Source organism: Pristiophorus japonicus, unplaced genomic scaffold (genome assembly GCF_044704955.1).
Source record: "Pristiophorus japonicus isolate sPriJap1 unplaced genomic scaffold, sPriJap1.hap1 HAP1_SCAFFOLD_79, whole genome shotgun sequence".
Taxonomy (NCBI): Eukaryota; Metazoa; Chordata; class Chondrichthyes; family Pristiophoridae; genus Pristiophorus; species Pristiophorus japonicus.
Genome location: NW_027254707.1, coordinates 75,306 through 101,070, shown reverse-complemented (window position 1 = coordinate 101,070; position 25,765 = coordinate 75,306).

Below are 25,765 nucleotides of genomic sequence, written 5' to 3'. Positions count from 1 at the left end.
GAAAGGAAAACTCGGGGAAATAGACTTAGAATAAGGGACCGCCCATTTGTAAGAACATAAGAACTTATCAAATATGAGCAGCAATAGATCATATGGCCGTTCGAGTCTGCACCATCATTTAATACGATAATTGCTGAGCGGATCATGGACTCAGGTCCACTTCCCTGCCCGCTCCCCATAACACCGTAATACCATCATTTAATGTGAATTGTGTCTGTTTTTTCACATGTCGTGCAGCTGTAAGAAGCGGAATTTTGAGTAAAATAGGGCGGGGCTCGCCCTGGATTTGAACACGACACCTCTCACAATTCACATGTAATCATTCCTAAGCGAGAATCATACCACAAGCCCAACGAGCCGCCGACAGCGAAGAGCATAGCTCTCAGCTTCTGATGGTAGTTAGAAAAGATATTCGACCTATCGTGCTTGCGCTGTCACTTTGAGTCCTATCGAATTAGTCCCCCTCTTAACAGTCCGAAAATTTTATCCTTTTGAGGAATATATTATTAATTTGAGACATGACATGAGCAAAGTGCAGCATCCTTGTGAGTAAAAGGGGAATTTGGCGATGTGGTTAACAAAACAAGCAGGGAGGAGTCAAGGCTGTAAAACAATAACAACGAAAATGGAATTCGAACACATGCGTGCTGAGGACAATGGATTAGCAATCCATCACCTTAATCTCTCGGCCACCTCGTCACCTGCACGGCACAGCTTCAGCCATTGAATCTCCTGCTTTTTGTATGCAAACAGAAAGAACGTGCAAGAAAGTCCACTTCACAGATTGCTGTGCCTGTACAACCAGATCGACAATGATGAAAACGTGCCCTTCGATTGTCAAATCAAGCAGCCATTCTTTATTTCAGGTGAGTGACTGGAAGAGATGGTTGATTTTTCGGAAAAATCACAACAAAGCATATAAAATTTCACGCAGCGAACTAATTGTCCGCGGCAGGACTCAAATTTGCAATCCTCTGATAACGTCGCCATTGCATTCGAAGTTAGACGCTCTCTACATTAGGTCACGCAGCCTCTGTCATCAGCGTAAAAAATGTTGTTGTGTCTATTGGTAGCAAATTAGGGGAAACTGCGATATCAAGGAGTGGTTTTGGAAAAGATGAGCATATTTCGAGTAACTGAACAGATGCACTGCGATCTGGGTGTGCACTGGCGCAGGCAAACCCCATGTAACTTGGAACACAACAGTTTAATAAATCATTCATCGTAGTTCAAATCACACTCATTTTAAACTAAACAGGATGATGCGGGATTAAGAAACATTCGTATTAAAGGGACAGATTATGAATCGGACATGACAACCATCCCTTTTAAACAGACAGAGTATGATCCGCGACTGCAAGTACATCCTTTTTACACAGATGCAGAATGACCCTTGACTGACAGCAGTTCCCTTTTAAAAGAATAAAGTGAGATATCTATCATCGCTGATTGCAATTGTGCAATGCATGAGTGAGCATGGGGGGTCAGGAACAGGCGGGGCTGAAACGGCAATTGAAACCAGAGGTGATAGACAGGCAGGCAGGAGGGAGGGTCGTAATACCAACCCAGACAAAAAGCCAATTTACAAATATATATATATATATATATATGTATATACATATATATACATATATATGATAAACATGAAAAACATTTAAATTTTATTTAAAAAAAATTGAATGTCATTTGTTTTTAATAAATAAATGATTGATTCATAATCTATATATTTTTTTATTGAACAAAGGCGGTGTGACTGGAAGAATGTCATTCGAAATGAGCGGGTGCAGTCAGTAAATACCCAAAGACAGTAAGCCCGTCATGCCACGAGGAAAGATCTGGGCTACAAAAGCTAATCTTTTAAGGTCGCGTGTGTCCTTCTGCTGGATCTGACAGCAGCTGCTTGTGCTGTGAAAGAGGTCAAATGTAATGGCGCTCAGTGCAGCCAGAACAGGAAAAGCACGTTTATTTTGAAAGTTATAAAGTTGGGATTGTATATAAATATACACATATACATATATATTTATGAACAGAGTCAGTCAGTCAGTCATGTCTTGTCTTGATTTGATTTGATTTGAATTTGAACATTAGGGTGGAGAATGTCATCATGTCACACAGCCCACACGCAATGCCTGCCTAAAATCGCTACATTTCTAACTGTGTATTTTCCCTTCTTTCAGATGTGGCATAGCAAAATCCCACAGCAGATTCTTCTACAGTCAGCGAGTCCATGAAGGAGTGTTCAAATAAATCAGTTTGGCATCAAGTTGCATGTAATGCATTTTTCTCACATGACATGTAATGCACAGTAAGATCGCACAGCAAGTTTGCACACATTGTTGCCAAACAAACAAACAAACAAACTAAAATTCCTGCACGTCCAAAGGCAGTTGATGAAATTTGAAACTTGAAATCCGGTACAGACAGCACATCCCTTTTAAACAGACACAGAATGATCCGGGACTGATATCACACCATTTTAAACAACGCAGAATGATCCCGGTCAGACAGCACATCCCCTTAAAAGGGATACGGAAATAAAATGAAGAAAAACATATAATAGTGCAAAACTCAGCAGGTCGTGCAGATTCTGTGGAAGAGGAATCCGGATTCAAGTTCTGTCGGATAATCATTCCAATGTTTTAGGAAAAAGTTAAAGATTACAGATATTTCAAATAAAATAGCTCCTGGAAGAAATACGCAGCGAGAAAGGACAAAAGGGAACGTCTGTGATACATGGTAACGCAGGAGTGATTAAATAATAAATGGCCCAATGGGAAACGGCAAAGTGGGTGGTTATCGGGCAATAAGGTAACAAAGGATGGTCCAGAGGAGGTGTCAGAGGGAACAGCAGAACCATTACCAGACAATGCAAGCGGTGCTTATGATCTGATACGTTGAACATAAAATTGAGGTCAGAAGAGTAAAACATGCCTGGAATGTAGGGTGCCACCGCCTTTGAATCAGACCAGGCAGCTTGGCCACACCGGATGGATTTCCTGTCCGGTTTGAATTCGGCAGCCAAGGGCCTAATACTAAAGCAGGCTTCTCACATTTTTCAACTCCAGAGAAACAGGGCGCACTCATATTCAGGGCAGAGGTGGACATCGACGCTGGATGTAGGCTAATCTCAATTGAGGTGAGCTTATGCGTATAGACCGGCAGATAAACTGATCAAGTATCGGCCGGAACCAAACACGGGGTTAGATTATCCAACGAGTCACAGAGCCGAGTACCTCAGAGACACATTAACTTTACGCAGTTGGATGAGTTTCCCTTTGCCCTGGGGTTTGTACGCTGTGGGAACATTCGGCGCAAAATCACACCTTTTAATGTGAAATATTTATTTTTACTCTCATGTCGAGCGGCTGTGAGAAGCGGAACTTTGAGTAAAAGATGGCGTGGCTCGTCCGGGATTTGGAACCAGGACCTCTCACATTTAAAATATGATCATCCCGTAGCGGAAATCATACATCTGGACCAACGAGCCGCCGTCAGTGAAGAGCATAGCTCTCAAATTCTGACGGTGGTGAGAAAAGATATTAGGCCCATCGTGTTTGTGCTGTCCCTCAGAGACCTATCTAATTAGTCACCCTCTCCGCAGTCTTACAAATGTTATCACTTTGACGAATATATTATTAATTGAGACATGACTTGAGCAATGTGCAGCATCCTTGTCACTAAAAGGGGAATTTGGCGATGAGGTTAAATGTGATTGACAAAACGACCAGCGGGGTAAAAGCTGTAATACAATAACGACAAGGATGGGATTGGAACTCATGCGTATAGAGCACAATGGATCCGTAGTCCATCGACTTAATCTCTCATCCACCTCCACGCCTATTCACCACAGCGTCAGCTATTCAATCTCCTGCTTTTTGTATCCAAAGATTAAAAAGTGCAACAAAGTCCACTTCACAGCTTGCTCTGCCCGTGCAACCAGATCGACAAGGATGAAAACGTGGCATGAGATTCTTAAAGCAAACAGCCTTCCTTTACTTCAGGTGAGTGACTGGAAGAGATGGCTGCTTTTTCGGCAGGATCACAACAAAGCATATAACATTTCACGCAGCAAACTAATTGACTGCAGCTGGAAACAAACTTGCAATCTTCTGATAATATCGCAATTGTAATCGAAGTCAGACGCCTTATCCATTCGGCCAGGCAGTCTCTACCATGAACGTTAAATTTGTTGTCGGGTATATTGGGAGCAGATTCGGCGCAACTGCTAAATCAGGGGGTGGATTAGATGAATATGAGCACATTTCGAGTGAATGAACAGATGCACTTTGATCTGGGTGCGCAACGGCACAGGCAACCCCAATGTAAATTGGAACACAACCGTTTAACAATTCGGTCACTGTAGCTGAATTCATATTCCTTCTCAAACTATGCAGGATGATCCGGGATTATGAGAAAATTCATTTTAAAGGGACAGATTATGAACCGGAACTGACACCCATCCTTTTCACAGAATGATCCGCGACTGTAAGTACATCCCTTTTACATCGATGCAGAATGACACTTGCCTGACAGCAGTTCGCTTTAAAAAAATAAAGTGAGATTTCTAACATCCCTGAAGGCAATTATGCAATGCGTGAGTGAGCGTGGGGCTCTGGACCACGACGGGCTGGAACGGCAATTGAAACCACAGGTGATCGACAGGCAGGAAGGAGGAAGGGACTTAAAACCAACTCAGACACAAAGCCAATTTACAAATATATATATATTTAACATTTTTATAAAAGAAATAAATTTAAATTGTATTTAAAAAAATTGAATTTGATTTGTTTTAAATAAATAAATAATTGATTCATTATCTAGATATTTTTTGATTGAACGAATGCTTTGTGACTGGAAGAATTCCATTCGAAATGAGGGGGTACAGTCTGTAAATACCCAAACACAGTTAGCCCACAGTGGAAGACATGCCAAGAGGGAAGATATGGGCCACAAAAGCCAATCATTTAAAGTCGTTCTGCTGGATCTGACAACAGATGCTTGTGCTGTGAAAGAGGTCAAATGTAATGGAGCCCAGTGCAGGCAGAACAGAAATAGCACGTTTATTTTGAAAGTTAAAAAGTTGGGATTGTATATAAACATACATATATATATATATATATATATACATATATAAAAATATGTATAAACAAAGTCAGTCAGTCATGTCTTGTCTTGTCTTGTCTTGATTTGATTTGATTTGAATTTGAACATAAGGGTGGAGGATGTCATCATGTCACACAGCCCACACGCAAGCCCTGGCTAAAATCGATATATTTCGAACTAGAGTATTTTACCCTTCTTTCAGATGTGGAATAGCAATATCGCACAGCAGATTCTTCTACCGTCAGCGAGTCGACGAGGGAGTGTTCAAACAAATCAGTATGGCATCACGTTGCATGTAATGCATTTTTCTCACATGACAGTAAGATCGCACAGCACGTTTGCACACACTCTGGCTTACACAAAAACACAGACAAAATAAATTCCTGCACACTCCAAAGCAGTTTTTCAATTTTGAAATTTGAAATCCGGGACAACAGCACATCCCTTTTAAACAGACACAGAATGATCGGGGACTGATAGCACACCATTTTAAACAGGCAGAGGACGATCCCGGACAGATAGCACATCCCCTTAAAAGGGATATGGAAACAGAACGAATAAAAACAGATATTAAGTAAAACTCAGCCGGTCGTGCAGATTCTGTGGATGAAGAACCCGGTTTCACGTTCTGTCGGATAATCATTCCGATATTTCAGGAAAAAGTTAAAGATTACAGATTTTTTCAACAAAATAGCGCCTGGAAAAAATACGCAGCGAGAAAGGTCAAAAGGGAACGTCTGTGATACAATGGAATGCAGGAGTGATTAAATAATAAAAGGCGCAATGGGAAACGGCAAAGTGGCTGGTAATCGGGCAATAAGGTAAGAAAGGATGGTCCAGAGGAGGTGTTAGTGGGAATTGCAGAACCATTGCCAGTCAATGGGAGTGGTGCTTATGATCCGATACATTGAACATAATGTTGAGGCCAGAAGACTATAACATGCCGACAATATAGGGTGTCAATACCTTGTAATCCGACCAGGCAGCTCGGCCATCCCGGATTGACTTCCTGTCCGGTTTGTATTCGGCAGCCAAGGGACTCATTCAAAAGCCAGCTTCTCACATCTTTTCAGCTCCACAGAAACACGACGCACACATATTCAGGGCAGAGCTGAATGTATGCTTATCTCAATGGAGGTGAGCTCATGCGTGCAGAAAGGAAGATATACTGATAAAGTATTGGCCGGACCAAACATTGATTTAGGTTGTCCATTGAGACAGAGATCAGAGTATATCTGAGATATTTTAACTTTGCTCAGTTGGGTAAATTTCACTTTGCTCCTGTGAAACTCTGGGATATGGATGCAGTGGGAACAACTGCACGAAATGACAAGTTTTAATTTGAAATATTGCTGTTTTCTCACATGTCAACCGGCTGTGAGAAGCGGATCTTTGAATACAACATGGCAAGTTTCCTCGCGGATTTGACCATTTCAATGTCGAAAATCCCAAAGCAAGACTCACAGCCTCAGACCAATGAGCCACGAACGTTGACGAGCGAAGCACTAAGATTCTGACAATAGTTGACTAATCGGCCCATCGTGTCAGTAGTGTCTCTCATAGACCGATCTAATTTGTCCCCTATCCATAGTCCTGCTAATGTTTTCCCTTTGATGAATATATTTTTAATTTGAGATATGACATGACCAAAGTGCAGCATCCTTGTCAGTAAAAGGTAAATTTGGCCATGAGGTTAAATGTGATTTGCAAAGCAGAAAGTTCAAATTTTTAACACGATAATGAGGTTGGGAGCACAATGGATTAGCCGTCCATCGCCTGAAACTCTCTGTCAACTCGTCTCCTATTTAAAGCAACGTCAACCATACAATCCCTTACTTTTTGCATAAAAACAGAAATAACGTGCAAGAAAGTCTACTTCACCGTTTGTTCTGCCCGTGCAACTCGATCGACAATGAAGAAAATGTGCCCTTATCTTCTGAAAGCAAATAGCCTTCCTTAAATTCAGGCGATTGACTGAACGAGATGGCTGGTTTTGCGGCAGAATAACAACAAAGAATATAAGACTTCACGCAGCGAAATAATTGACCGCGGGAGGTCACGAATCTTCTGGTAACATCGCGGTTACAATCGACGAAATACGCCTTATCCATTAGGCCACGCGCCGCTGCCGCCAACGGGCTATTTGTTTTTGTTTATATTGGGAGCAAATGCGGGGCAACTGCTATAACAATGAGTGGATTTAGGAAAAGCTGAGCATGCTTTGAGTAATTTAATAGAAGCGTTGCGACCTGGGTCAGCAGCGGCTCAGGAAACCACAATGTAGCTTGGAAGTCAAAAGTTTAACAATTCGGTCATCGCAGTTGAAATCACACTCCTTTGAAAACTATACAGGATGATCCGGGATTGTAAGAAATCCCTCTTCAAGGGGACGATTATGAACTGGAACTGACAACAATCCCGTTTAAAAAGACACACAATGATCCGGGACTGCAAGAACATCCCTTTTTACACAGACGCAGAATGGCCCTTGACTGACCGCAGCTCCCCATTAAAAGAATAAAGTGAGATTTCTATCATCCCTGAAGGCAATTGTGCAGTGAGTTAGCGAGCTTGGCGCTCAGGAACATGCGGGGCTGGGATGGTGATTGAAGCCACAGGTGACAGACAGGCAGGAAGGAGGGAGGGAAGTTAAACCAACCCAGACAAAAAACCAATTTAATACCATTTTTATACATTTTTTAAAAAATTAACACATATGAAATTTATTGAACAAAAATTGAAATTAATTTGTTTTAAATACATATATCATCAGTAATAATCTATTTTTTGTTCGAAAGAAGGCTGTGTGTCTGGATGTTTACCATTGGAGATAATTGTGTACACGCAGTAAATACCGACAGACACAGTCAGCCCATGGTGGAAGACAAGCCACGAGGGACGATGTGGGGCACAAGTACGATCTTTTAAAGTGACGTGTGTCTGTCTGCTATTTTTCAGATATGCAATGTCAGGATCCGACAGCAGCTGCTTGTGCTGTGAAAGGGGATAAAAGCAATAGATTCCAGTACAGGCAGAACAGAAAAAGTACATTTATTGTGAAAGTTAAAAAGCGTGGATGTATATATTGTATATAAGTATACACTTACACACACACACCCATAAATATATGCATATATGTAAACAAAGTCAGTCAGTCGGTCATCTCTTGTCTTGTCCTGTTTTGATTTGATTTAAATTTTAAAATAAGGCGCTTATCGTCATCATGCCACAAAGGCCACACGCAAGCCCTGGCTAAAATTCGTATGTCTCTACCATGTGTTTTTTGCATTTTTTCAGATGTGGAATGGCAAGATCCCACAGCAGATTCTTCTCCTGTAAGATATTTCTCGAAAGAGTGTTCAAACAAATCGGCATGAGTTCAAGTTCCATGTCATGGCTTTTTTCACACATGATATGAAATTCCCAGCAAGATCGATCAACACGTTTGCACTCTCTCCCTCTCTCTCTTAAACAAACTCTCAAACAAACTTAAATTCCTACACGCTCCAAAGCCAGTTTTTGAAATTTGAAATTTGAAATCTGACACAGACAGCACGTCCCTTTTAAACAGACACAGAATGATCCGGGACTGATCGCGTATCCCTTTAAACAGACACAAAAATTTGCGGGACTGAAAGCAAATTCGTTTAGACAGACACAAAATGACACGGTACCTCTCGCATTTGCAATGTGAAAATCCCAAAGATAGAACCATACACCTGGATGAACGAGCCTCCGACATTAAAGTGCGCAATCCATTCTATATTAAAACGTCCTGATGAAAGCTATTCGGCCTAACGTGGCTGTGCTGTGTCTCTTAGAGAGCAATCAAATTAGTCCCTCTCTCCATCGTCCTGCGAATAAGAACATAAGATCATAGATTTTCCTTTTGATGAATATATTGGGCCTGATGTCACTATGCTAGGCTTCCCCCAGGCGCTTGGCTGAAAACAGGGATAACATTCCACACCTACCTTGTGCTCCTGCGCCTCGTCAACTCAGGCCTTCTCTTCCCACGCTTCGCAGCGCATTCACGACTTGGAGCTGCGGAGGGAGAAGCTGGATTCACATTGCTCTGGATAGCCAATGAAGGTATTATCATTCGTAATAATAGCATTACCGTAAGTAGGGGTTCTCATTATTACGAATGAAAACGCCCCCATCACCCAAACACACATCAAAAGTTTTTTTAAAAAACACGTCACGCATTTAATATTAATTTAAAATAAGTTAACAAATGTGTGAGAAAAAATATATTTTCGGATTTTAAATAAAGTGTGGTATTTAGGGTTTAAAATAAACCTTACTTAGTGGACAGGGTTTTTAACATATACATGTTATTACGTTTTATTTGGAAATGTTTTTATATTTTTTACATGTTTTAAAACTCTTACGCTGCTAAAAATAGGCTATGCACCTGCTTTTCCCAGGCACAAGTAATTTAAGGACATTTGCTGGGCAATAGATGGGCAAATAGCGCATACTCACCCATGCGAATGTCCTTTTCCTGAAGCAGCGTTGGATCTGCCAAGCAAGAAATTGACTTTGGCAAAGCTGGTTTTCAGTGCATGCACCTCGCACGCCAATGGAGGGCTTTTGTGGGTCCTTGCCGGCTGCATACGTATTCCGTACAGACCCAGTGCGGCCAGAATTACAGGCCCTATATTAATTTGAGACATGATATGACAAAAGTGCAGTATCCTTGACAGTAAAAGGCAAATTTGGCCTTGAGGTTTTATGTGATTGACAAAACAACAAGAGGCTTCGAACGTTTAACACATTAAGCACGAGTATGGCTTTCGGACCAACGAATGCAGATCACAATGGATTAGCAGATATTCGCCTTAAACTCTGGGCCACCTCCTCTCCCGTTTTCAGCAACGCTAGGCATTCAATTTCCTGCTTTTTGCATCCAAACAGAAATATTTTGCAAAAAGGTCCACTTCACCGCTTGTCCTGCCGATGCAATCAGATCGACAATGTTGAAAATATGCCATCAGCTTCTGAATGCAAACTGCTTTCCATTACTTCAGGTGAGTGGCTGTGCACGCGTGGAATTAAATGCACCAGATACAGCAGATGAAGGAGCTGCTAAAACAGCGGGGTTAGGATATTCATAAAAAGAATGAATTGGGATGGGGCAGCAAAAAAAGGGGAACTTGGAGCTCCAGAAACAGGAGAATTAGGAGCTCCGAAAACACCCAAATTAGGAGCTCCAGAAACATCAGCATTGGTTGATCTCCAGAAACAACAGAATGAGAGTGCCCGAGAATGACAGGAAATAGGATTAAGAAACAGTTGAATTAAGTTCTCCAGAAACACTGAGAATTAGGATCAACAGAAACAGGGCAATTAGGACCTCCAGGTACGGGGGAATTATGAAGGACCACCAGAAACAGGCGAATTCGGAGAATGTTAAGAAACCTGAAATTAAGTATAGAGAGCTCCATCAACTGGGAAATTACGAGGCAGGTCCAGTTACAGTGGAATTCTTAGCTCCAAATACTGGGGATTTAGGAGAGGGCATCATAATCAGGGAAAGTCGGAGCGCCAGAAATAGGGTAATTAGGAAGTGTAAAATTAAGAGCTTCAGCACTTTACCTATGTAAAGCAGGGGAATTAGGAGCACCAGAAAAGGAGAGTTAGCAGTTAAAGAAAGACGTGAATTAGGATCACCTGATACAGGGGAATTATGAGCTCCAGTGACAGGGGCATCAGTTATTCCGAAACAGGGGACAAAGAAGCTACTGAAACAATAGAACGAGGAGCTGCAGAAATAGTAGAATTGGAGCACCAGAAAGAGGGTAATCTAGAGTTCCTGACCCAGGGAAATGATGAGCACCTGAAACTGGGGAATTAGAAGCAGCTGAATCAGAGCAATGAAGACTCGAAGAAAATTGAGAATTAGGAGCGGCAAACATAGGGGAATAAGGAGCTCGAACGAGTGGAATTAGGAGTTCCTGAAACAGAGGGATAAGGAGCTGCAGAAACAGAGGTATAGCGAGCTCCTGAAACAGAGGGATAACGAGCTCCTGAAACAGAGGGATAAGGAGGTCCTGAAACAGAGGGATAAGGAGCTCCTGAAACAGAGGGATAAGGAGGTTGAAACGGTGGAATTAGGAGCTCCTGAAACAGAGGGATAAGGAGCCCTGAAACACAGGGATAAGGAGGTTGAAACGGTGGAATTAGGAGCTCCTGAAACAGAGGATAAGGAGCTCCTGAAACAGAGGGATAAAGAGCTTCAGAAACAGAGGGATAATGAGCTCCTGAAACAGCAATTAGGAGCTCCTGAAACATGGGGAATTCAGAGTCCCGGGTACAGGGAAAATATAAGTTTCAGAAACAGGGACATTTGGTGTTCAAAAGACAGGTGAATTCTGACCAACAAAAGTGGGGGATTAGGAGAGATTTCAGTACTTGCACCCATAAAAATCATTGTCAGACTCAGTTTCTAAGTGTAACATACTCTGATCTGATCCATCTTCCTTTGGTTCAATCTGACGTAATTTACACTTCGCCACTGTGACCTATATCTGCATAGTTATTTTCACAAACACTTATTGAACATCTCTTTGCAACTTTTTGTTCCACGACAGTATTTATGGTGCTAGTTATATTGTTATTCACTAAAATTGGACGATAGAGCGGAACTCTCTATCTCTCTGTTTCTTTTTCCACCGCCTGTCCCCATCAGTCTATCTTTCTCCCCACTCTCCTACCCATGTCTGTCTCTCTCTCTGATTCCCCAGTATGCCTCTATCATTCTTTCTGCTCCTGTCTCTCCTGTATGCCTCTCTCTCTGTCTCTGTCTCCTCACCTGTCAGCCGCTGCTGTCTCCCCCATCTGTATCTCTCGCCGTCTCCCCTGTCTGCCTCGATTTTTCACCAGTTCTCTATTTTTCTGTCTCTTGCACGTCTGTCTCACTCTGACTACCTCACGCCTCCGTCTCTCTCTCTCTCTCTCTCTCTCTCTCTCTATCTCTATCTCATCCCAATCGGTTTTCTTTCTGGCTAACCTCCGTCTGCCTCCGCTGTCTGTCAATTACTGTCCCCTTCCAACATTCACCCCGGTCTGTCCCTGTCTGTCGCTCTCTGTCTGCTTTCCATCATTTTTCTCCATCTGCCTCCCCTGTTTGTCACGTACTGCCCCTCTTCCATCATTCTCCCCTGTCTGCCTCCTCCCTTCTCCCTTCCACGTATATCTCCCTCTTTGTCACCCATCATATCTCCCCCATCTCCCAGTTTGTCTCCATCCATTTCTCACCCTGTCGGTCAGTCTTGCCGCCCACTCCCCTCAGTATTGTCGCTCTCTATATCCCCCACCATAAATAACTCAATCTGTCTCCCGTCCCCCTAGGCTGTCGCGCTCTCTCTCTCTCTGTCAAAATCTGTCTGTCTCGTTTTCTGTCTCTCTGGTCTGTCTCCTCTCCATCCTTAAGGGATATGGGGAGCGGGCGGGTAAGTGGAGCTGAGTCCACGGCCAAATCAGCCACAATCTTGTTGAATGGCGGAGCAGGCTCGAGGGGCGAGATGGCCTACTCCTGTTCCTAATTCTTACGTTCTTATCACAACCACCTGTCTGTCTGTCTCTCTCTCTGACATGCACACAACTGTCTCCCCCTGCCTTTCTATCTCTCTGTCACCTTTACCAGGTATAAGATTTTGAAGGCGATTTTCTAGGCAATATTTGGGAAAAAATGGCAAATCTCCGACCGCAAAGACCCTTCTCTCGGAGATGCATTGTATAGATCAAAAGCCATTTTGACTGTTCAAGTACCGGTTTTCGGCGCATGCGCCTCGCGCTCAGAGAACGGGTGCGTGCTGACATCATACGTGCCCTTCGAGACCGTTCTTGTTGGCCCATTATTTAGAACTTGCCCCAGAGGAAGCTCGAGGGATTAGTTTCTTTCCTACCGTGAAAAGTGAGCGACTCTCGGCCGTTCCTATTAAATTTGAAAATGGTTGCACCAGATTCTTGCTGTAATAAACACTGAGCATTTATTAAGCAGAGTCTTAAAATACACTCTGTGAAATGAGAACAGCTGAAATTTCATCAAACGCAATGCACAAAATCTGCTTCAAGTTTGGCAGGATCTCTGTTGCCATATATTTCCCTAAGTTTGAAACAGAATGTGCCAAGTTGTCCATGGGGATTGGAATAATTATTACTCATTCACAGAGTGTTATGAAATTAATTCAATAAGCTTTATTTTAGTTTATTAAATCCCAGAACGGGCATCTCATTTGTGCCGACGAGGATAGAGCGCTGCATCCTAACCACTAGGTGGCGGTCACAGGGGTGAGTAAACGTTGATGCCGAGAACTCGTGAAGCAGTCAGACGGCCTCTGTGAGAATAATTAAAGGGAGAATGTTCAAAGGAAACTAGTCGCAACAGCAGTAAACTGTAATAAAAAAACCCAGCCAAAGCCAGTGCTTTTCCTCGGCAGACATGGCGGAAATTAAACGGCGGAAGTTAACCATTTTGCAGATTGAATGTCTTCTGGAAATGGCTCGTTTTATTAATTGTAAAACATATGATTAATCTTAAAGACTTGGATATTTTATCGTAGTCCTATGCTGTTGCGGCTTTACCTGAACAACAACAACAATTTAGCTCCCAGATTATTGTCATATTGCAATCCACAAACTGGCGCTTTGGGATTACATTATCGGACCGTATCTGGATTGCATTGTTGACACTTCACGTCAATGACATTTAATCACAAATCCGTCATCAGAAATCTTTCCAGAGATGCTGCCTGACTGGCTGAGTATATCCAACACTTTCTGATTTCATTTCAGATTTACAGGATTCGCAGTACTTTGCTTTTGAAACTAAAAAGTCTTATAAGTTGACGTCATTAGGGATTCAAAAGTCATTACCTTTCTGCAACAGCAAACGTGAGTCATGCATCGTGTGTATCCTCCCCTCTCCCAGGTAAAGACCATCACTGAGTGGGTGCAGTACATTCTGAGATGTGAAGGGGAGCAGCCGTGATCTATGTGCTAACCAATGACAGAGGAAACAAGGGGATGAGTTCCAAGTGCAATTGAGGAAATTATTGAGCAGGACCACAAAGGTATTCTATGGATTATTCCCAGTGCCCGCGCTATTGAATTTAGAAATAGCAAAGTGTGTCTGGATAAACGGTGCACGAGTTCGGGCTCCAGAATCCGGGGGCATTGGCACCAGTCCTGGCGCAGGAGGGACATGTTGCACTCGCTCGGGTTGGACAGCAATAGAGCTTGGACCAATGTCCTCGCGGGAAGGTTAACTACTGGGGCAGGTGAGGAGTTGAACTAATTTGGCAGTGAATTTGTGTACCAGGATGAAACATTTGTAGATGTTGTAATTATGCCTTTGTACCCAAGTCCAAATGATTATTATGTATCAACTATAGCAGTGAACGTGGCCTCAGACAGTACATTTCAGCCCATCCTTGGGAAACGATAGACCACGGCTCGCCCAAACCATCCCTTACACCGAACACAAACACAGGAAACACAGGCGCAGCAGAATTTGCTGAGGACCGTAGAGAGTAAAATGTTCTTTAATCAGTGATAGCTCAAAATATATTTTGGTGTCTCTGTGTTAAGTTGCAATTTGTTCTGTTAGGTAGAAATATATTTTGTATATCTGTGTTAGTGTTTATCTATTTGAGTGCAACAAAGTTATTTATAATATTTTTGTGGAGCATCTGTATTTGCTATAAATGTATTTTCTGTGTATACCTTTGTATCTATGTTACTTGTAAACACCTCGCAAATAAACGTAAATACAATTATGGCACAGCGATACTTAGAGATAAATTCATAAAGAAAGCAGACATAAAAACAAATACATTTATAATAACACAGATATGACCACAAATAATTTGATTATCAAGGTTCCACATAATTTAATTTACAACTCACAGATAGATGCACAAATATATTTATAAATGTCCCGCAAGGACATCCAAATTCATTACAAAACATTACACCCAAAAATAAAACACGTCTATGGCGAAAATCTATGGAGTCTCAATAACTGAAGGCTTCTTGCAGAGAGACGGCATCGACACGATGGGATGAAGAGCTTCCTTCTGTGATGAATGATTCGATGATTCTTTGTCTTCTTGCTTGTAAGACAGGTGGAAAAGGCAGCAGCATGACGGGAGCACTAAAACCGCCAGATGTGCAGCTCTCGTGGCGCAATAGGTTAGTGCACGGTACTTAATATCACAGTACAGGCCCGGGAAATGCCGAGGTTGTGAGTTAGAGCCTCACCTAAAGCAGCTGATGTTTTTGCATGTGACCTTTGTACTTTTCAGAGTCTGAGGCCGTTTTCTACTTTTCCATCTGTCTTGACGATTCCGCCATGAACCGCGGTGCTATCTGTTTCTCTCGCTGCGGTGATATTAGTGTCAAACCGTGGCCTATTTCTAATTGAATACCCGTGTCTGTTCCCCACATGTAATAAATGAGTGGATCAAACAATTCCTCATCTGACACTACGGAACTAATGAGCCAATATTTATAACAAGATATAGTTAATTGTAAATATAACAGTCCATCTTGAGTAATATAGGGTCAATTATATACAAAACCAAACTATGAGCGCAACCTGGTTCAAATAAGCAGCTTTTTAATGTATTGTCGCAAGCGCTACCATTGTAGCTCAAGAAGTTTCATGATCAATAAACATGGAAATCAAGCAATGAAACGGTAGGATTCTGAGACTGTAGAATGCCCTCGCACAGAGCAACATTTAAAACAAGGTTTAAAAACTGGCAGCGTGCAGGAGGAAGTGAGAAGAGGAAAGAGAGCCACAGAAAAGCCACGAGAGTTTCGAAAGCTTCGGGAGTTTTTCTCTGACCACAGCATAGTTGCTCAAGGAACGGATATTGTTGCTGTTAAATATGAATAAAATACAACGTTTGTTTGCAGCTGTTTCCGTTTCTGTCTATTTTAACTAATTTTTAATTCCATTTGCCTGCAATGATTCCATAAATCTTCATATCCTTGCCGAACAAAAATCGAGCAATATTTAACTTCAAAATGTCAATTGATCCCAGCCTCGTTAGATTTTTCGGCGAGGATTTATAAGACAGGTGGAACAGGCAGCTGCTTTATGGGAGCATTAATATCACACAGCATCCGCACGCAATTATAGCGGCGGAATTGGATAGTGTGCAGTACTTGTATGGTAGTACATGCTCTAGAAAGGCTGTGCTTGTGAGTTCGAGCTTCGCCTAGAAAAGTTGTTCGTTTTGCTTGTGACATTTCTACAGGAATCAAAGGTACAATTGATGTATCCCCCAACATAATCGACATTTCACTGTTTTATTCCAGCAAATAGATTCATTTTGCACACAACATTGTAACGGAGGATGAGAGTTGAAATTATTTTGGGATGGAGTGGAGGCGTTTTGACATTTAATCGGTAACTCTGATGTAAAGAATAATGTGCCGGAAACACACTTGATTTCAAAGAGAAGATATGTAAACGCATTGGTTATCGCCAAATAATTCCTGCACCACTTCCAACAGAAACAAGGATTTTCCTGAACGTTTCGCTAAAACTGTTGTGCTCAGTGTTGCATTGGCTCGTGCATTGGACTTCTTGCTGATTCTGGTCTCGAGAAACATTCAAACTTGTCGATTCCAGTCCCATCAAAGTCCAATTGTAAATTAATAGAATGATTAACGCACAGCAGGAGGCCATTCGTCCCATCGAGAGCGTGCCAGCTCTCAGCTAGTCCCACTCCCCTGTCCTTTCCCCATAGCCCTGCAGGACAGGGTTGGCTGGTTCCGAGGTTGGAAAGTAATTGTTTGCATCAAACCACAACTGTCTGCGATAGCCAGAAGGTTTATTGTTTTGGGTCAGAAATCCACTCAGGTTTACCTGCTCGCCGCTACACTGGTTAAAGCTCCATTCATTGCTCGAATAAATAAGAGCTCTCGTTGCGGGCTGCATTTCCCAACTCAGAGCCTGAGAGATCCGCCAGGGAGCGAAGCTCGTTTAAACTGTCGCCCAATTATCTTTTACGCTTTGCAACATTTCAAGAGAGTAAAAGGATTTCCCCTCAAGATGCAATGACCTTTTCTGATATTGTCTTCGCATGCATCTTTCTGTCTCTCCCTGTCTTTGCCTCTTGTATTTCTCTGCTTTTCGCTGATTGAGTTCTCAGGCTTCAATGGACGGCCTGGGCTGATCTAACCTGCAACAAGGGCAGACATGGATAAGAAAAGATGGGGACAATAGGACAGGAATGGTGTAAATTAGGGGCAAATATCTTCACAGATATGTCCCTTCGCGCTCACAGTGAAATAAAGCAGCACCGATTACAGTTGGCTTAAGGTCGAGTGTACATTATGAGGATGCCGAGACAGACGACAATGAAGAGCTATTCGTGCTGCAAATTCTTATTTGATAATACAGGTCACATATTGCAAATTAGTTTTGGAAACACATTCCAATATTGTTGATTGGAATAGTCAACAATGCTCGCACGGCAATTGGATGCCTGTGTCCAGTTGGAAAGCTGTCAGAAAGAAAATGCAGAACATTGACTTTCTGCTGAGCAGACCATGAGCCTCCTTCTTGAAAATGGTTCTCCAGTCCCGCTCAGAGGTGATTAAGCATCATGGGATTTGAATGGAACTGTGCCCACTTGTATAGCCGGACGTATAGGGGGCATTTCCCCTTCCTTTAAGAACAAAATGATTCAGTTGCAGTTTTTGCTGCAGAATTTGCTCGCACCACTCACAATTCGGCCCAAGGATGAGCCGAGCCAATCACGTGGAGTTAATAGAATTCCTCCAGTCAGTAAATTCAATTGGCATATCAAGAAAATCTAAGAAATCACTGTGACTTAGTGAGTGAGCACAGAGCTTAATCGATAAGCTATGTTCTCAGGAAATTGCAGTTTTGATGAGATTTGGATTCAAACCTTAATTTATATAATATTCAATCAAATGCTTGGAAGGTTTATCAACAACAAACGCTTAACAAAGTAAATGAGCACAATCGATTGGCAGTCCATCGCCTTAACCTCTCGTCTGTCATCGAGCACAACTCGGCGATTCCATTTCAGGCTTTTTGCATCCGTACAGAAATACACTGAAAAATGTTCCCTTCTCAACCTGTCCTGCACGTGCACCCAGATCGACAATGTTAAAAATGTACAAACAGCTTCTGTAAATAAATGGCCTTATTTTACTGCAGGATGGCTGTGAAATGCCTCCTCAAATGATGAGGTGCAGGTCCCTTTTAAATAGGCAGCTGTCCACGCCGGTTTCAAAACCGACCAAATGCAGAACTCTCTACAGTTCGACTACATTAAGCGTACTGTGTGCAATACTGGTCGCCATATTAAAAAGGTAGCGAGGCACTGGATAGGGTGCGGAGAAGATGGTATACTGTCAGCAAAGAATCGACAGGCTCAATTTATTTTGTCGTGAAAAGAGAAGTCTGAGGGGTGACCTAATAGAGCCCTTTAATATCTTGAAAGGTTTTGACAGAGTAGATACAGAGTGTTTTCACTTGTGGGGAAGAGTATTATTAGAGACCATCAATATAAGAAAAATCAGCAACAAATCAAATTGGGAATTAAGAAGAATCTTCTTTGGCCAGAGAGTGGTACGAATGTAGAACTCGCTACCACCAGAGAGGTTGAATCAAATATTATAGATTCATATAAGGGGCGGTTAGATAAATATATGAGGGAGAACTGAATGGAGGGCTATGCTGATAGTGCTAGTTGCAGAAAGAGGGGAGGATGCTCCAGTGGACCACAAATGCCGATTGTGACAGGTAGGGCCGAAAAGCCTGTTTTTCGAATGAATATCCGATATGATATAATGAATTCGACACCCATGAGTCCATTTCAAAAGCCAACTTCTCGCAACTTTCAGACCTAGACAAAATAACACTGATTAATATTCCGGGCTTACGGTTTTTCAAAAAGATGTCAAGATGATGCTCCTTAAAAACTACCTCTTTGACTAAGTTATTGGGCATCTGCCGCAATTTCTATTTTATGTGGCTCCGTGTCAGCGTTATTTGATTTGGTTTAAGCTGTTGTGGAGCATCCTGTGACGTGTAACTATGTTACAGGCGCTACATAAATGCAAGTTGTTCTTGTTGTAATATTTCATCATTCTCTCCCTGTTTCAGAATGCAAAGAAAAAGTGCTAGTTGAGAAGGCATGCGGTATACTTATCTTTATTAGCCGAGGTATATTGTACAATAGCAGTGGAGTTATGCTTGAGCTACATAAAACATTATTTGGGCCACATCAAGAATACTGCGTACACATCATTACAGGAAAGATGCAATTGCACTAGAGAGGGTGCAAAAGAGATTTACGAGGATGTTGTCTGGACTGGAGAATTTTAGCTATGAGTAATGATTTGACAGAATTGGTTTGTTTTCATAGGAACATAGGAGCTGAGGGGAAACATTACTGATGTGTTCAATATTATGTGGAGCCGAGAGAGAGTGGATAGGAAGGACCTATTTTTCAGAGCAGAATGGTCAACAACCAGGGGAGATAGATTTAATGTCATTGCAGCAAGTTTAGAGGGGAATTGAAAGGGTAATGTCTTCACCCAGAGCAAGTTGGGAGTCTGGAACTCACTGCCTGAAAGGATGGTATGGGCAGAAACCCTCACCGCATTTAAAATGCGCTTGGATATGCACTTGAATTGCAATAACCCACAGGGCTACGGACCAAAAGCTGACACATGGGATTCTTCTGGATAGCTCTTTGTTGGCCAGCGTTGACCGAATGGGGCGAAATATCCTTCTACCATGCTGTAAATAACTATGATTCTATGATTCAGTTGTAAGCGAGGATCTACCTACAAGTAAGCCGGACGTGGAGACTTTATGGGTAGAATTAAGAGATAGGAAAGGATTTAACACAATAGTGGGAGTTGTGTATAGTCCCCCTAATCGCACCTGTGAAGTACTAGAATATATAAATGTAGACATTAGACAAGCGTGTAATCAAGAAAGTGTTGTTTTAATAGGGGATTTAAATTTTCATATATATTGGGACAATCGGACTAGCACCTGTCAGAAATATTGAATTTCTTGATTGTGTCCGGGCTAGTTCTACAACAATATGTTCCAGAACGAACAAGAGGCATGCCCATTTACATTTAGTAATGAGTAACGAGCAGGATTTATTTAACAGCCTAAGGGTAGGTGAAAATGTATTTAAGAGCGAACAAAACACGATCGAATTCAACGTAACGTTTGACAGGGAGAAACGGGAAACAGCGACTACCATTCTAGAATTCGGTAAGACCGACTTCAAGGGGCTGAAGCAGAGACTGTCCAGAATAAACTGTGAAAATCTGTTAATTGGTAAAACGACAGGAGGTGTTAAAAATAATAAAAAGTGATACAGAATCAGTGTATACCCCTGAGGGTCCAAAAAAACAGGCATGGACGACTAAAGAGGTAAGGGACCACATTAAACTAAAAATAAAAGCGTACACAAATGCAAAAAATAGCAGAGGTCCTGGTGAATGGGAAAGCTACAAAGAAAATCAAAGGGGCACAAAGCAGATAGTAAGTGTTACAAAGAGGGAGGATGAAAATATCCGACTGGTGAAATGAACAGACACAAAGCAGATGAAAGGTAACGCAGAGAATTGTGAAGTGATACATTTTGGGAGAATGAGGAGAGGCAATATGAATAAATGATACAATTTTAACGGGGCCAGATTTATACATTACAATTTAAATCCCCATTTAAGCATCTGCATCTGGAGATCAATGATCCTGCAACCGGTCATAATGCTCTCCCTGTATTGTATTAACCAGCTCTAAATCGTACAGTTTAAAAGATGGGGCAGGATCTGGAAGACATGGGGACTTTTCCTTTGTTCACAGATGAATAGAATATAAAAACAAGGAAGTTAAGCCAAACAATTTTAAAACAGTTATGAGGTGTTAGCTGGAATATTGCGTTCAGTTCTGGGCAACACGCTTCATAGAAGAAGTCAAGCCCTTGGAGAGGGTGCAGAATAGATATACTAGAATACTGCCAGAGTTGGGGACCTCATTTATCGGAAGAGACTGGAGAAGCTGGGATTTTTCTCTTTAGAATAGAACACGTTAAGAGGCGATTTATGACAAAAGTTCAAAAGTGTGAAGTGTTTTGTTCGTTAAAAAGGAAAATGTTTTATAATATCACATTTGACGTGATAAAATCTCGATCTGCGCAGGTGGAGGTCAAACCCATTTTTTTCAGTTTACGAGATCGACGCTTTACCACTTGGCCACCGCGCCCTGATAAACTATGTGACGTGCATCGCATTGCTAACGGATCCCACATCATTTTAACTCGGTTGTATAAGCACATACGCATGTACAAATAAATGAATTGGGATAGTGGAACGGGCAAATGACGAGCGTCATTTACATGAAACTGTTAAAAAACATTTAATAAAATCATACATTACCAATGGAGAGTACTTGGACCATCGTACTCTTGAACGAGCTATCAAATTAGTCTCAGATCTTTCCACAGCGCCCTGCACAATGTGCCTCTTCAAGCATTTATCTCATTCCATTTTGAGGATTACAATTGAATCTGCAGAGCTACGGGGAAATGACATGGGGGTGAGACTTGCTGAGTGTCAGCATGGGCTCGAAGGGCCAAATTGCCTTCATCCGTGCTGTAACAATTCTATGCATTGATGATTCTATAAATCACCACCCTTTCAGGTAGTTCATTACAGATTACCACACTCACAGCTTAAAAACAAACAATTCTCCTCCACTTCCATCTGTTTCCTCGATTGTCCGCTGGATGTTGTCAGGACTGGATAGATTTGTTTATGGGGAAAGATTGGGGTAGTTTTCTTCGGAAAAGATGTGAATATTGGGTGATATAATTGAGGTGTATAACATTATGAGGGGCCGAGATAGTTTGCATAAGAAACACATATGCCCCTCATAGGGAGGTCAATAATTAGGGGACGAGATTTAAAGTAATTGATAAAAGGATTACACGAGAGTCGAGAAGAAATCTTTTCGCCCAGAATTAATTTGGGTCTGAAACTCACTGACTGAAAGTTGGCGGATACATAATCCCTCATCACATTGAATCAGTGCATGTATATGGATTGAATTGCCCTAATCTGCAACGATACAGATCAGGAGCTGGGAAGTGCGATTAGGCTGGATAGCTCTTTCGATTAGCGGAGACAGGATGGGCCGAATGCCCTCCTTCTCTGATGCAAACGTCTACGATTCTATGATTCTAAGAGGTGGGGAATGCTCTTTTGTGTCCTGCACATATCTGTATCCCACCATCGATGGGATCTTGCTGTGTGGTAATTGGCTGCAATATTGCCCTACCGTACATCCAGCGACTATAATTGAAGAACTACTTCATTTATTGTAAAGCACGTTTTAATAAAATATTAATTCAGTGAATGTGGGCGTAGCTCGCAAGGCTGACAGTTATTGCTCATCCCTAATTGCGTTTGAGAAGGTAGTGATGAACAAACTTCGTGAACCACTGCAGTACTTGGATATGCACTTCATGGCTATGGTCCAAGAACTCGAAATTGGTTTTGGCAGGATAGTGCTTTGTCCACCAGCAAGGACGCGATGGGCTAAATGGTTTCCTTCTGTGCTGTAAATTTCTATGGCTCTATGGTTCAGTCATCGAGGTGATGGTACGACCAATGTGCTGTTGCAGAAGTATTTCCAAGCGAAAATAAAGGAAAGGCGATATGTTTCCTGTTTCATTATCTGCGGAGTTGAGACTCGAGTTGGAAAAATCAATCTTCAACGATCGTGCCCACTTCTGAACTTATGGTGGTGGGCACGTCATTGATGAAGCAGGTGATGATGAACTCCTGCAGCGATATCCTGGGCTGAGATAATTGGCGTCGAACAACAACAACCATCTTCTTTTCGGCTCGTTCTGTCTCCAGCAGTGGAGAGTAAGCCCGCAATAACTTCAACGTTAGAAGCCTCCTTGAAAAAACATTCGGTCAAATGCTGCTTTGATGTCCACGACAATCACTCTCGCCTCATTTTAGAATTAATCACTTTTGTCCATATTTGGACTAAGGCTGTAATGATGTCTGGAGGCTGGTCGTCCTGTCGGAGCTCAAACTGAGCAACGGCGAGCAATTGGGTCATCCAATGTTCCTTTAAGATGCAACGGGAATGCAAGCCCATGCTTTTACTGTTTGAAAACAGCGCACAGTTGCATGATGTATATTTGTAGGATCAGATGGGCCATCGACCCTAAATCTTACTCCGACCTTCCTCTTCCGACAGACCCTACAAGGGCTTCAAAGTATGGCACGTTTTACAATGTCAGTGTTAAAAAAATTGTTTCATTCTTTATTTCTTAAAGATTAAGAAGGCACAACAGCCAGCCATATATCCTGGTTTGACGATGATGCAAATATTGGTGATATAGTAATTAGTGCAGATGTTAGCGTGTATTTATAAATATATATTGATGGATTAAATGAATGGACGACTCAGTGGCAGACAGCTTCCTGATAGGTAATTGTGTGGTCATCCATTTTAGATCACATCGATTAGGTCCGAGTACTAATTAAATGGAGCACAGCTCGGAGGGATGGAGTTCCAAAGTGCGCATACCGCTAAAATGCAGTAGCAAGTTTCAAATATATTCGAAACAACGTATGGCATGTTAGGCTTTATAACTATGGGTTAGACTATAAAGCAATCGAAGTTTTTCTTCAACTGTACAGAGATGTTGTAAGACTATATCTGGAGTAAACTAAGTTATAGTATATAATAGATTCATAGAAGTTTACAGCACGGAAGGAGGCAATTTCGGCCCATCCTGTCCGCATCACCGTTTTCCAGCCTAATCCCACTTTCGAGCACTAGGTCCATAACCCTGCAGGTTACGGCCCATCAGACTCACATCCAAATACTTTTTAAATGTGCTAAAGTTTTCTGCCTCTACCAGTCTTTCAGGCAGTGCGTTTTAGACAACCACAATTATCTGTCTGTGGAAATTTCCCGTCACATCTCCTGTAAACCTTCTCCAATTACTATAAATATGTGTCCGCTGGTTGTTGAGCCCTCTGCTATATCTAGATTGCCATTATATCTAGTCCACTTTTGGGCACGGCCCCTTAGAAATGATAGGCTGGATTGGAATGTGTATAGTTCATAATCACCAGAATATTAACAGGATGCCACGGGTTAAATTATGAGGTGAGATTACATGGACTAGGCCTGTACTCCCTGGAATATAGAAGGTTTAGTGGTGATTTGATTGAGATTTTTAATGTTTTGAAACGAATTAATAAGATAGATAGAGATAAACCTTTTTTTCACTGTTCGTGGGGGAGTTTACGACAATGTTAAAATCAGTATATTCGACAGAGAAGTTATGAAAATTGTCTTCACGCAAAGGGTGATGGATTTATCTTCTACAAAAGGCAGGATATACTTGTTCAATTAAAAATGTTAATTTTTGATTAATACCTTTTGCTAGACACTCGTTAAAATGATGTGGACCCAATGCAGATAGATGGAGTTAAGATCGAGCTCAGCTAAGAATTAAGAGAATGGCGAATAGGCACAAAGAGCGAAATGGCCTAATCCTGTTCCTATGTTCAGTCAATTGGCAGAACGCCTATTATAAATAAAAAAATGTTGTCTTGATGGGTGAATTAAAAATATATTATTTGCAGAGATTATGGACTGCTTCCACGCTTTCATAACAAGCACGCATTAAGTCTAATTGTCAAACCAGTTGTTTGAACATCAACCAGAAGCAGAGACGCATCAGTTGGATTTTAATTCCATCGCATTAACATTTCGGCCATCTTGGTCATGGGCACGCTGCAATGCAGTGCTTGGAAATTCGGCAAGTCGCTTGCACACTCAAAATTTAGTTTTCAGCGCAGAGCAAACTACACGCCTCTATACTCTGCAAACGTGAGAGGATATATACATTGTCTTTAACGATGGTTGGTGAAAAGCTGAACCGCAAAAGCACAGCACTTAGGCAAATAACGCAATTAAATGATCGTCCGTAACTGGACAAGAAAGCCTCTTGCTTTAACGCACAGAACATGTAATCTTCCCGTCAACACTGAACATCTTTGAATGAATAATGTTAAAATGCACGTCAACCAATTAGTATCAGCAAGTTCAGACTGAACCAGCGCTTAAGGGATAACTCATAAGGTATGGAATAAACTGATGTGGGGAGCGATGGAGAGAGTGACAGAGAGAAAAACCATATTTGGACAGATAAACAGATCCCCAATGAGAATAGCGCACATAAATTGACTGCAACTGAAGTAGACATAAAGCGAGACTGACACAAGGAAAGAAAGTTAGATTCAGAGAGAAATAGAATGAATGATAGAGAGCGAAAAAGAGAACCAGCACACTAAATGTGAGAAAATCCCTGCCGGCACGGCCGGGAATTAAATCCATGAACTGACGATTAAAGGTGAAAACACAAGCTCACTGAGAGAAAGGATTGTAGCATCACAGAAGCATGGAATGAGACTCTTTCCCCAGAGCTCGGCAAACTGTTCGCCATCAACTATTTATCCAATTCCCTTCTAGAGATGGTCACCCCGTTGCTTAAGAGAGTGCAGGTAGAGAGGGAGAGGGTGATCAGCAGAGAGAATAGGAGGA